General features: G+C 35.2%; 1 pseudogene; it reads right to left on the bottom strand.

Annotated features, from left to right (window-relative positions):
• Positions 1-201: 201 nt before the first annotated feature.
• LOC114712122 (tetratricopeptide repeat protein 5-like) lies at positions 202-12,605 on the bottom strand (annotated as a pseudogene).
• Positions 12,606-12,902: the final 297 nt, after the last annotated feature.

Below are 12,902 nucleotides of genomic sequence, written 5' to 3'. Positions count from 1 at the left end.
TTCCTCCACACATTGGTCCTCAAAAGATAACGTTAAAATAAATAGGTATGATAGTTGTACTTAACGAACTAAAAATCATTAAATAGAAAATATAAAAACATATTTAAGAAGTTATGTTTGTCCTCAAAACTCAAAAGTGCTACGTTGAGATGGCCAACAAAGAAACAGTTCGTATGATGTCACCAGTCCTCCCTTTGAGGTTTATGTCGTACATATATGTCGGGCGTAGGTGGATGAGTGAATAGCTTGTTGAGGAGTCACAACTTTTTCATTACAAGCACTTGTTCCGGGAAGTCCACGCGTGTAGACTCAAAGTGGTAATGCTAATGTCATACACACATAACACAAGGTGGATACTCAGAATGAATAGCTTTATTACATGCAGACCGAAGAATCAGGAAATTATTGGACTGGTGGTGCAACCAGAACATAATTAATTAGAGTGAGCATGAATTGGATAGAAAAGCATACCTTCCCCCTCCACGAAAAATCAAAATGACGGAATTTAGGGTCCAGCAGTGTCAACCGATCTGTTTCTTTGATCTGAAAGAGAAAGGACCAAATAATTCCAATATGCTTATTCAGTAGAAACAATATATCAATAAGAGCTATGCTTTTGTTTTTTCCTCTCCTTTTCTTCTCATGTTTTGGCCTTAGATGATGTGAACATAAATCTACACATAAGCAACACTAAGGCCACACATAAGCACATCACCTTTTGTCTTTCCTATGACTCTCTTTACCAGGCTATCTTCACCACCCAGCATGCGTACTTCTAAATTCAAGCCTTACCCAAGCCCCTATGGGTACTCCAAAACAAGTATAATGCAGTATTTCTGCTCTAAGCAACTTTTGAGTACAATGATAACAAGTGTCTCTACTAACTTAAAACCACACAAACATCCGAATGAGCTTAAGCTTCAGTTATCCCACTGGTTTATCACCCTAAAGTCCTTAATGTTCATAAGCCTAAAGTACATAAGGAGGAAAAAGAAAACAATATAAAGCTGCAGCAACTAATTCTTACCACATCCTTACGCACACCATAAACTGTAAGAACAAAGCAAGTCTGATTTGAATCACGAAGCAAGTAGTATCTGCAGAACAAAACTATAACATAAGATGCCAAATTGACTCCCAAATTAGTTTCTAAGTATTTTTTTCATAACTACGCAGGTAGGCATTCATTTATGAGCCCTATTTTATTTATAGTCATTACATCACAATATTATTAAAGCTAGTGGTCAAGTATGGGGAGAAAATTATTGCTAATGAGAATAAGCATTGAACTTAAAGGTAAAACCATCAGTGGGACTTCAAGTTACTGTTTCTCATTGATTCAAAATGGAGTATAGAGGAGGCATATATTCAGAGAAAAGGAGCAAAAAGTTCAAGATTCTAATCCTATGGAATCTTCCTCCGGTCCAAAATATAAGCTAAGGTTAGCTCATTTACATTTATCAAGAAATAAAATAAAAGCAGTTTAAAACAATACATGTGTAAGGCATATATATATTTTTCAAATATGCCCTTATATATTGAAGCTTCTCTCCTCTATTCACTTTGTTTAAAACACCTTTCTCTCTTTCCATGCCCGTAAACCAGCCACTTTCTGCAATTGATGCTATCAATAACCAAAAAAAAAAAATTAAAAGCATATGTTAGGGGTAAAATGGGAAAATACTCATTAAATGCTTGGACAAATTTGAAATGTTTGTCTTATAAAAAATAAAAAAAAACCAAGCCCCTCAACCAATGTTAGCTTATATTTTGAACCAGAGGGAGTAGTAATATTTACAACTATATAAACATTAAATACCGGATTGTCACAAATCTTGCCATCTTGCCACACTATCGCACAAAAGTTAGATTGCTATGTGCACTACCCATAGAGTAAACAGCCTTCATATCAGCTTGAGTTCATTGTAAAACAAATAGACACAGTTCATTGTAAACTAAATAATATCAGGGCTCTGGTCGGATGGGTTCAAGATCTTAAATTCGCCTTGATTGGGTTTAATCACATTATGTGTAAGTTTGGGTTCAATGAGTTAGGAAAAATGAGTTTACTGAGTTCAAATTACAAGATCAAAAATACAAATTGTGGGAGAGTTGGGATCTGCTGTTCAAAGTTTTAAATTTAAGTTCACTGGATTTAAGTTAACATACTAAATAAGAACTGGACAACAATACAATTGAGATTACGTTTAGTAGGTTCAAAATTAAATAAGACAGACAGACGGTCCTAGCAACCACCCCCCGGGGTTAATTATCGAATTCCACAACGTCTCCATGTAATTTTTCTAAGAGAGCCTCTGGGTGGAGCTGTACCTCCTCAAATATTGAGGCCCTTTGGGCATAGGAGGCAGCAAATGCCCCTGCATATAAAGTAATGTATGGACAAAATTTAGGTCAAGTTTCTTATTACCATTATGTCAAGTTCTCTAATCACACTTTGTCATGTGTCCTATTTCTTTCATCTGGATTAAATGAAAAAATAGGAAACATGACAAATTGTGTTCCAAAAACTTGACATAATGATTATTAGAAACTTTTTCTTTTTGGCCACTGGTTGGAAGGAACTTATCCTAAGCTTTGTTCATAATGTGAATATGATGTATTTTGTTAACTGTTTACTTCTTATCTTGAATCACTCACTCCCTCCATGTCTTATTAGGATCTCTACTCACAGCCCTTGGTACAAGACTTTCTACAACATTTAATTGATTATGAGATGAAATCATTTTCTTTCAAAATGTTATTCTTAACATTTCATGAAAATATTATGATATTAAGTGACTACGCATGATATATTTTTTAGCTGATGATCTTGCCCATGGATCTATCATGGATCTCTCATGATCTTGCAGCTGATGTTCTTGATATGCTGTCTGATCGAAGATTGATTTCTTTGTCTCTTATTCCTCGTTCAGGGAACACTGCTGCCGACTACTTGGCTGCCATGGCTTCAAGGGAGTTGGGACCTAAAGGTCTGATTCTTGAATCTCCACCTCCTCTAGCTTCCATCATTCTTCGTGACGCGCAAGATGAGAACACTTCTCTTATGGACCAGGGTGCTTCTGAAGCAGACAGGGAAGGCATAGGCTAAATTCTCCTGTTCGTTAGTTTTATCTTTTAGCTGCTTTCTTTTCTGCTGAACGTTGTTTTCCTTTGTTTTTGCTGGTTTAATGAAAGTTATTTCCCTGGTCAAAAAAACGCATGATATATTTTTTAGCTGTATCCTTCTTTTAAGTGTTACATGAATTATCATAAAATTATATCCTATTATAAGTATTTAGATAGTGAAACTACAGATATGTGTAATTCGTTATATATTTTTTCAATTTAAATACGACATGTTTTCTAAATTTAAGTGATAGAATATTAAAGGCGACTTATTGACATAATTCAATAATTCGAATGAGAATATTTTCTCTGAAATACATATTATTTTCAAATATAAATAATTAAAATGTATATATATAAATTGTACCCTCTACCCATGGGTCCAGCATTCACTACTAGAAACAAGTAACTAGAAATGGAAAACACAGGCGAATAAATTCTTCTATACAGGAAAAGGTGTATAGTAACAATTATTAGCAAGGAAATAAAAAGAAACTACAATTAAAATGCTGCCCCACACTTATCTTTTATCTTTCTAAAAGAGATGAATGCTTAATTTCATTTTTCAGATAATATTCATCATGAGTTTGCCATTCCACTTGCTATATATGGTTGCCTTACATTGACAAAACAATTTTGAATGTTGAAACCCCTAAATTCTGACCATGATCCAACCCCCCAAGGGAAAAAAAAGAAAAGAAAAAAAAAACATAATAGCAATAGCAACTACTCTTCTACCTCCAAAAGACTTTATACACACAAACACACAATATGCTTAAATAGGAACAGATTCTGTGCAAGAAAACATAAAAATAATAAAAATAGATACTCTTAAAAGAATCAGCATATAATTCATAGACTTCTGATATACCATGCAATAAAATAATAACATCACCAGCAAAGAAAGTGCGTTGGACATAATTCAAACATGAAAATAATTCTCAGGATATCAAAACTTACAGGGGAACATCAACGTCATTCATAACAAAGCACAATACCCTCCCGTCCACAGTTACTGCTCTGTTCAAACCCTTCAATAAAAGGTCTATGGTAGCTCTTTTGTATGATGAATTCACTTTCATGAGGAAGAATGAGAATACAGTGAGTTTATTAATCAAATATTATTCAAAACATGAAAAAAAACAGTGGTGAGGAGAGGCAGCAAAATTCAAGGACGCTATGAACTAAAATATATAGTTCAAAAGGTAGCTTACATTTAACAACAGCCAAAGATGAGGCCAATCTTGCCTTTCGCTTAGATCTTAGATGCCCCCACTGCATATAAATCTTTCATGAAGCACAAGAACTCTAATATCAGATAAATTACAAAAATAATTTATTGGCTGTCATCATTCTCTTTCATACTTCTTGTTTTGTGAAGGGGAGAGAGGGAATGGGGAAAAACTAGAATAAATGATTAGTGCAATTACCAGCTTCTATCATTATATGAATCCTCCATATTAGGAAATCAAATTACCAAAGCAAATCAAATAAAAATAGCAATCAAGAAGCCAGTGGCTATATATTGACACACAGTACTTCATAGCCCACAATCAATGCGAAAATTTTTTTTTTACCCTCATCAGATTATCCAGCTCGTCAAGTAGATTGACTATATTCTGAACGTCGGCAGCAGCATTCAGACTTGGGGTTCTTTTAAACAACAGCCTCAAATGCACTGATGGCCCCCTCATAATCCTCTAGATATCTGAATAACTGTAACAAAATTATGTATGACAACAATTCACAAGCAGAAGTCATAACTAGATACTATTTGTGTGAAACAAAAGATGCGCAAAGCAGGCAGTATGAATGATTTTGAGTATTTGACAAAGTTATTTTTGTGTCTTTCATTACTTAAGGAGTTGGGGATTGTTAAGAGGCACGACCAAAACGGAAGAGGCACATACTTATATGCATATTCACGGGTTCCATTCTGTGTGCAAGTAAAGAAAAAACACAGATAAACTGATAACGAGAACCCAAAAGTGTCTCCATAAATGACGGTGAAAACAAACTTTTTCCGAGGAATTAAATTAAGAAAAGAAGCAGTAAAATCTAGACATGTAATGCAAGGAAAAAAGAGAATAATTACGCCCACAAAAATGAGAGAACAGAGTACAGAAAAATCAGAAATCAGTCTCTGTGGTGATAGTTAAGTGCCCCTTCACCAATTAAAAATCATTCCATTACACAAGGCTTGATAATAATGAGCCACGTGTATAATGGAAAATAAATGTCACATGCAAAACAAAATCTCAAATAATCAGAAATAAAAATTGATACACAAATAACTGAATGACTACATTCCTAATTTTAAGTTGAAAAGACACATTTTCATGGTTAAACATTTTTCCTATGCTCTTTTCCTCACCAAAGATGTCAAATCAAACACAAGGCTTGTGAGAAATTTTTATTTTTGTGTGTTTAGGTTCCATTAAAATCAACTGATAGTGAAAGTAACTAGAACCTAAGATAATGGACACAAGACCACGCAGATAATGATAGCATAATGTTAGGCTTTGCAGCAACTAATCATCATGATCGTGAATTCCACATCAGAGAGCAAATAAAGGTTTCGGAAGGATTGAAAATATAGGCATAGTGAATTGTTGAAATGTGACACAATTCAATAAAGAATCAAAGATACAAAAGCACAAACAGAGGAGGAGAAGTGCACTTACTTTGGCATTATTAAAAGATAAATGGGGGTTGGACTTCATTCTTTCATCTTTATCCTGGTATATATAAAAAAGACATTACGTCTTCTGTGTTATTAAAACAAAAACCTACAATTCACTAGTGGTAGTACACAGTATAATAATCTCTGAGGATTTTCTTAGGCAAAGTCAGCATGTTCTTTTATCCTGCCAACAGAAAAACATATATAGCACAATGTTTGACTACAAGCCAGCCACTCCCTAGTATATTCCTAAATAAAGAAATCATAGTCAAAAAATAGATAAAACTGATGGAACCCAAGCCAAGCCAAGCCAAGCCAATCCAATATGGACTGAACACAAATGTCTGATATTGATTGTGACTCAATAAAATAGAAGACTCACATTACATCAACTGATGCAACATATTGACAAATTAAAACACGCAACATTGAAAATATATTAAAAAAACTATAGGAAAAGAAAAGACACTCACTAAGCTTTCGAGAGGTTAGGATTCTCTCCTCACACAAAGACAAATTCTTCATTGATCCCCCTCTCTATGAAAAACCCCTTAAAACACCTCCCCACCCCGTGCACAGACTCTCTTCTCTAATTTATCCTACTCACACATGGCCAACCATCTTGTACTATCTTATTGTCTTTATTTCCTCATGATAAGCCCTTGCCATCCTAGGCCCAAAAGCTACGGGCCATCCTAAAGAATAAATAAAGATACCATGGTATAAAAGTAAATCCTAACAATATCAGAAAAAATTGAAAAATTAATACCAGAAAAACCATAATGTCTTGGACCTAGTGGCGACCCATCCCAATACTATTATAAAGAGTATTCTAAAAGTCACATGCTCATCAACTTCTTATAATGGAAGTAACAACAAAAAAAAAGGAGATAACTTTATTAAATACACAAACTACCATGGTTAAGTTTTCAGCATGCTCACAACATTTAGATATGCTTTTAGAGAATCTAACAGTTTGCTATCATCCCGAGCTCCAGAGACCAAAAAACTCGTAAAACATGCATTTCCTAAATTATCTGCCAGGAAGATCAGTATGATGTCAAAACATATAAATGTTGCCATTTATTTTAGGAACAGCTAAGTATTATAAAGTGAACAAGGAGAAAGGAAATTGGGCCACTTATGTGCAATATTCATTCACATCATAAAAACTGAATTTGATCTCCACAGGGCATGTTAGGAGTGGATATTAATTGGGTGTCTCGTGTTAAATATCTTGGTTGCAACAAGTTGGGCATGATTAAAATTTATACCCCAACTTCAGGGGATATGTGAGAATACAAGTGTAAATAGCCTTTCATTTATTATATATTAGGTGTTAGTTGCACTAAGCATAACTTATAACTTACTAAGGCTCGCTCCCTTTGTATAATACATTCCTTCTCAGTGAAATAAACAATGCGTTTTGAACTATTCTTGTCTACAATTCCAACTCAATTTCCCCCACCCACAGAGAGAAGACAGAGGAGGGAAATCCAGCACAAGAGACAGATGACAGCAAAGCCTCCCCATCCCTTGGCTCTCCTCTCCCCTCACTCCCCTCCCTCTACATTGTTCTGCATCAACATGATGTTTTATTTCAATCACTGCAAGGGAAAGAAATAAAAGTATTTTGTTATCTTCGTGAGTATGTTCTGTTCTATCATTGACATCTCTATAAACAGCCAAATTTCCCACATCATAAAAGATAATATATGACTCCTTGCATTCCCTGAGAGGAGATAACTTATATAATGGAGCTCAAATAAAGACAAGGTGATATGAACTTCAAATGTTCAAGGTGATTTTTTGATGAATGAGTACACTTTTTGCTTGATACCAAATCAGACTTTGTTCTTTGAATATATGTTAGTAGTAAAAGAAATCTTACACCAAGAATACCCATCCTTGACATCCAAAGCAATAGCTTCCTTGGCATGTCGAATGCTTTCCTCAAGAAGTTCTGCCTCATTCTTAGCACCTGAGAAGGGACAGATACGTAGAAATCCAAATAGTACTTGCATTATAAAACGAACCAAAGTCACGTCCACAAACACCCCATATGCAATCTAACAACATTACAACTTACAATTACCAAGGAATTTGAACAACTTAAAAGATATTGAATGATAAAATTACAATTCAATCCCTTACCTTTTGACATTTTTCTAGTAAGCATTGATAATTGACAAAGAATCTTCTTATCAGGACCCTGAAAGAACAACCAATGCCTATCATTATGCCAATCAACGCACAAAATCTGAACCAGAGGAATGTAAAACTGAAACTTGGAAAGGAAATTTATGGCTTTTAACACACACACACACACATGTTGTTATTTTAAAATCATAAACATATTCAGTCATCCCAATAAATTTCTCCTCTGTAACAAAATTCTCTACAGGTAATATCCAAAAATCAAGAAGAAAACTACTACATCAAGATACCATCTCAATCAATCTAGAAAAAACAAAATAGCTGGAGCACTTATTAAGCGGCATAGCAGCTATGGTAAAAGATATTTAAGCATTTGTATTAGGGAAGGCTAAAAAAGTATTTGTTATATTATTAGAGTATAAAATTGGGTGCTCACTGAACATCAAAGAGAAGCCTTATTAAGCGGCATAGCACTTATTAATCCATGTGCTCACTGAACATCAAAGAGAAGCCTTATGAACAATCATAGACCATATTAGATTTAACCACAAAGGCTTGTTCAAGAAAATCCAAGCATTCCCCTTCAACTAGATGGCCCTCATCGAACCAAAGATGTCATAACTCTATAGAATTTTGCCATCCTCACTTAAAACATTGATTTTGCTTTCCACTCAAGCTACAATGAAGAATCTCAAATATATATATTCAGAAAAAATTTATCTCCCTCGTTTATTTGTTTATCTATGTTCACCTTTCCAGGTCATTTTGTTCTCCCATGGTGACAATTAATCAATATTAAAAGCTTCAAACCTATCAAGCTCATAATAGAATCCCACCATATGAACAAGATCAGATAGGGTAAAGTCATGGTTGTCATTCAATAAGTTTCCATCCATCAACAAGAGGAAAAAGTAAAACAAAAATAACATGCAATTCGGCTCTACAACATATCGTGCCCGTTTGGATGAGCGATTGGAAAAGCTACTTATTGAAAAAGCAGCTTATGAATAAGTGAAGTGGGATAAAAGCTAAATTGGATAAGCTGAATTGTGTTTGGATTGGAGTTCAGAAAAGCCCGTTTGCAAAAGTGATATTGGTAAAAAGTTGTTTGGATTATGGTTGAGTAAAAGTAAGTTTGGTTGTAAAATGACCAAAATGGACATGAGTTTTAATAAATAATAAAAAATGGAAAAAAATAATTTGATATAATACAATGGAATTAAAATAATTTAATATGAATAAGTGAATTAAATATTAAAATTTTAGAGAAATGAAAAAAATTATTTTAAATATAAAGTGAAAGAAGAAAAAAATTGAATTGAGATGATATAATAAAGAAGTAAAATTTAATGAGTGAATTAGAATTAAGAACTTTAGAGAAATCATAAAAAATATGTAAGAAATGAAGTGCAACATGATAAAAAAAAAATGTATTAACATAATACAATAAATTTAAATTAATTTAATACGAAGAAGTGAAATTGATTGAGTGAATTAAATTTGAAAGCTTCAGAGAAATGAAAAAAAAGATTGTTATATTACAAAGTTTTGAAAACTAAACATAATTTAAATGGATAACAAAGTTTTGAACTCCAATTGACAAAGTAAAACAAAATAATATTACATAATTAATTAATTGATAAACTATGAATGATTTGTACGTCTAATTTGGATTAGGGTCTTGATTAGTGATTAAGTAGATCTTTCTCTAAAGATATTCTTTCCAAGATTCCAACTCCCAATATTTGAAGGACAAGTTTCTTTATTGGGAAAATTACACTCAAGTCCCACACAACACAATTAATATCAAAAAGGTCCCTCGAAATCGCGAAATGATTCTGAAGTCCCCAGGGACCTGTGTGTAATTAATTCTAATTGTGAAATTACCTACTTACCCCTGTTAATTTGAACCTATTTACAACCTCAACAGTGGCTGTTAACAACCCGAGAAGAGGTGGTTAACAACCTCAACAACGCCCCTGGTATTCCACACAGTAAGTTGTCATGAGCACTGCCGATGTTGTCAATCACGTCTTCTCGGGTTGTTAACAGCACTGTTGAGATTGTAAATAAAATTAGAACCTATTTACAACATCAACAGTGGCTGTTAACAACCCGAGAAGAGGTGGTTAACAACCTCAACAACGCCCCTGGCATTCCACAGAGTGAGTTGTCATAAGCACTGCCGAGGTTGTCAATCACGTCTTCTCGGGTTGTTAACAGCCACTGTTGAGATTGTAAACGAATTGTTGCAATAAAATTAACAGGGGTAAGTAGGTAATTTCACAATTAGAATTAATTACACACAGGTCCCTGGGGACTTCAGAATCATTTCGTGATTTCGTGGGACCTTTTTGATATTAATTGTACTCTGTGGGACCTGAGTGTAATTTTCCCTTCTTTATTCCATTCTCAAATGTGTCCTCACCAACCTCTCTACCTTGAATGCTAACGTTGAACATACAAAAACATATCCTTGCATTGTACTTACCATTGCACCGTCTAATTTTTATCCCCGGGCAGAAGCTGGTTTGACTAAAACTGTTTAAATTCAAGTTTTAATTATTTAATATATGTAGTAAATAGAAACAAAATAATTTTTGGACTGTAACCTTAAAACGATTGCCATAAAAAATCTATATAAAAAAAAGATAAGTTACAAATTTAAAAAATTAATTAATCACAACAGCAATTACAAAACTTTTTTCCCCGGCAGACTTGGGAATTTTCATAAAAAGTTTAACGAATCCATTACCCCGTAATAAATCATTAATTACAATATTTACTGATTAAAAGCAAAACAGAGCACAAGACAAAATAACAGAGTTAAACCGCATGCATGGTCCCCTGTAGGGCCGCCTCTTGTGATTCCTCGTCGCTGTCACCATTCACGGGGCTGCTCTCACCGTGAGCTAACTCAGACAACGATTCCACCGGCACTGCCCCGAGTTCCTCGCCCAACAAAAGCACATCGACCTCCCTCATGGTTGGCCTTCTCTGCGGATCAGGGTGACAACAAGCTAAACCAAGCTTCAAAATCATCTCCATGTCTCTCTCATCATACTCACCCTTAATCCTTGCATCCGCCGCGTCGACTACACTCCCGTTCGCGTACAAGTCCCTCACCCAGTCAATCAACACTACCTCCTCCAAGCTTGCTCGCGTGAAGGACCAGGCTCTCGGTCACTCGAAGCCATACCCAACACGATGACCTCAGGAAGGAGACGCGACGGAGCTCACGACAACTCTCGGTGGTTCTGGCAATGACGCGACAGAGGAGGCAGGATGAGGGCTCGCGGGTTGCGGAGAATGGAGAGCAGACGCGAAAGAAAAAAAGAAAGAAGACTTCAGGAAGAAAAAAAGAAATGAGAGACTTCGAAGACTTCAGGAAGAAATGAGGGACTGGCCGACAGATATCTCAACAATAAAAAAAATAAGCCATTACACTGATCCAATAAGCCACAAAAGATAGCTTGGGCCAGAACGTGCATTCATCAACTTAAATTCCATAAGCTACTTTTTTTTTTAAGCCCAACCAAACAGGATCATTAGACCAATCGGGCTTACACTGCTTTTAAGCTCCTTTTAAGCTGTCTAAAAGCCTTACCAAACGGACCCATCATCTTCAATTTCGACCAAGTACCATGGATTTTTTTTTTTTTTTTTTGGTGAGAAGTACTAGGAATTTAATTTCAGCATTAACCTTGCTTAATGCAACACAGAGACAGTCTTTTGCCACAGGTAGATCCCCTCTCTCATAAAAGCAGTTACTCAAACATAACCAAGCGTTAGCAACTGGTGGGCTTAACTTGACCTGCTGCAGAGAAATAGAAGAGTCGGTCATGACCGTGTGTGCGCTTAGACGCAAAAACTAACAACTTCATTGTACTTACTGAATGAAATAGGTGATCCTCTGCTTCTTTGCTATAGCGAGGGCACATATCCGATATCTTCCCTCTCAGATAGTTAAATGTTGCTTGTTCCAAGGGTAACTTTCTTTCCTCTAGCAAAAGGGATCATTTATGGTTTTTTGAATTACAAAAAATCAATGAAATGAATTTTGGATATTTCGACTAAACCAAAATCAAAATTTGGATTATTCAATAAATAAAGCTAATACATTTTAGTCAGCAAAAGAAACAAGACAGTAGAATGATAGCAAAAAGAAAAGTATTCCTCTAGAACTCACTAGATCAGAGAATATATCAACAAAACCAAAACTTTCCTTCCCTCACCCTACGCCACACGCTCGGTCCACTATATTAACCGCTAACAGCCTCCCTCACCCCACAAATATCACATCATAGCGTCTCACACCCATTTTTAATTATGTTCAATTTTCTCAATCCCAATACCCCGCTGCCTCAGTTTTCCGGAGTAGTAGAAGAGAGATCCCGCACGATCCCATTTTAGACGGATACACAGAGTTTATCAGGAGAATAGAATACTCTGTCGTACAAGAATATCGAAAAGAAAATTTACCTGAAGGAATATAATCGAGGAGTTTCAGGGCAACATCAAATTGTTCTTGCAATTTGGAGATTTTATCAGCTTCATTCTCCACATAATTTGCTCGGGTGAGGTAAAGATCTTCAGCAACTTGACAGGCGTTCGCTAAAGAGTCAGTTGTGCTGCTCATCTCAGCGAAACTAAAAAGACTCTTCATTTGAAATTGAAACTTCGCAAGCAAGCCGCTGAAACTTGAGAGCCAAGCAGCGCTATGCGCCTATACGCAAGTACACATATATAGAGTAATTAGACACCGCTGGCCGTGGGCTCAGTTGCAGGGATAGATGGATCACTCACAATTTAATTACTCAGATTTCAAGTTTTTTGAAATATATTAAAAAATACTAAACGTCATAGTAATTAATGCGTTATAATTATAAAAACAAATACTCTAAGCATTTTCTTTAATTCTCTCCCTCTCTCACTC

This window comes from Neltuma alba, unplaced genomic scaffold (genome assembly GCF_004799145.2).
Source record: "Neltuma alba isolate B1F8T4 unplaced genomic scaffold, ASM479914v2 tig00001818_pilon, whole genome shotgun sequence".
NCBI classification, from domain to species: domain Eukaryota; kingdom Viridiplantae; phylum Streptophyta; class Magnoliopsida; order Fabales; family Fabaceae; genus Neltuma; species Neltuma alba.
This window is presented reverse-complemented; position numbering and strand designations above follow the sequence as displayed.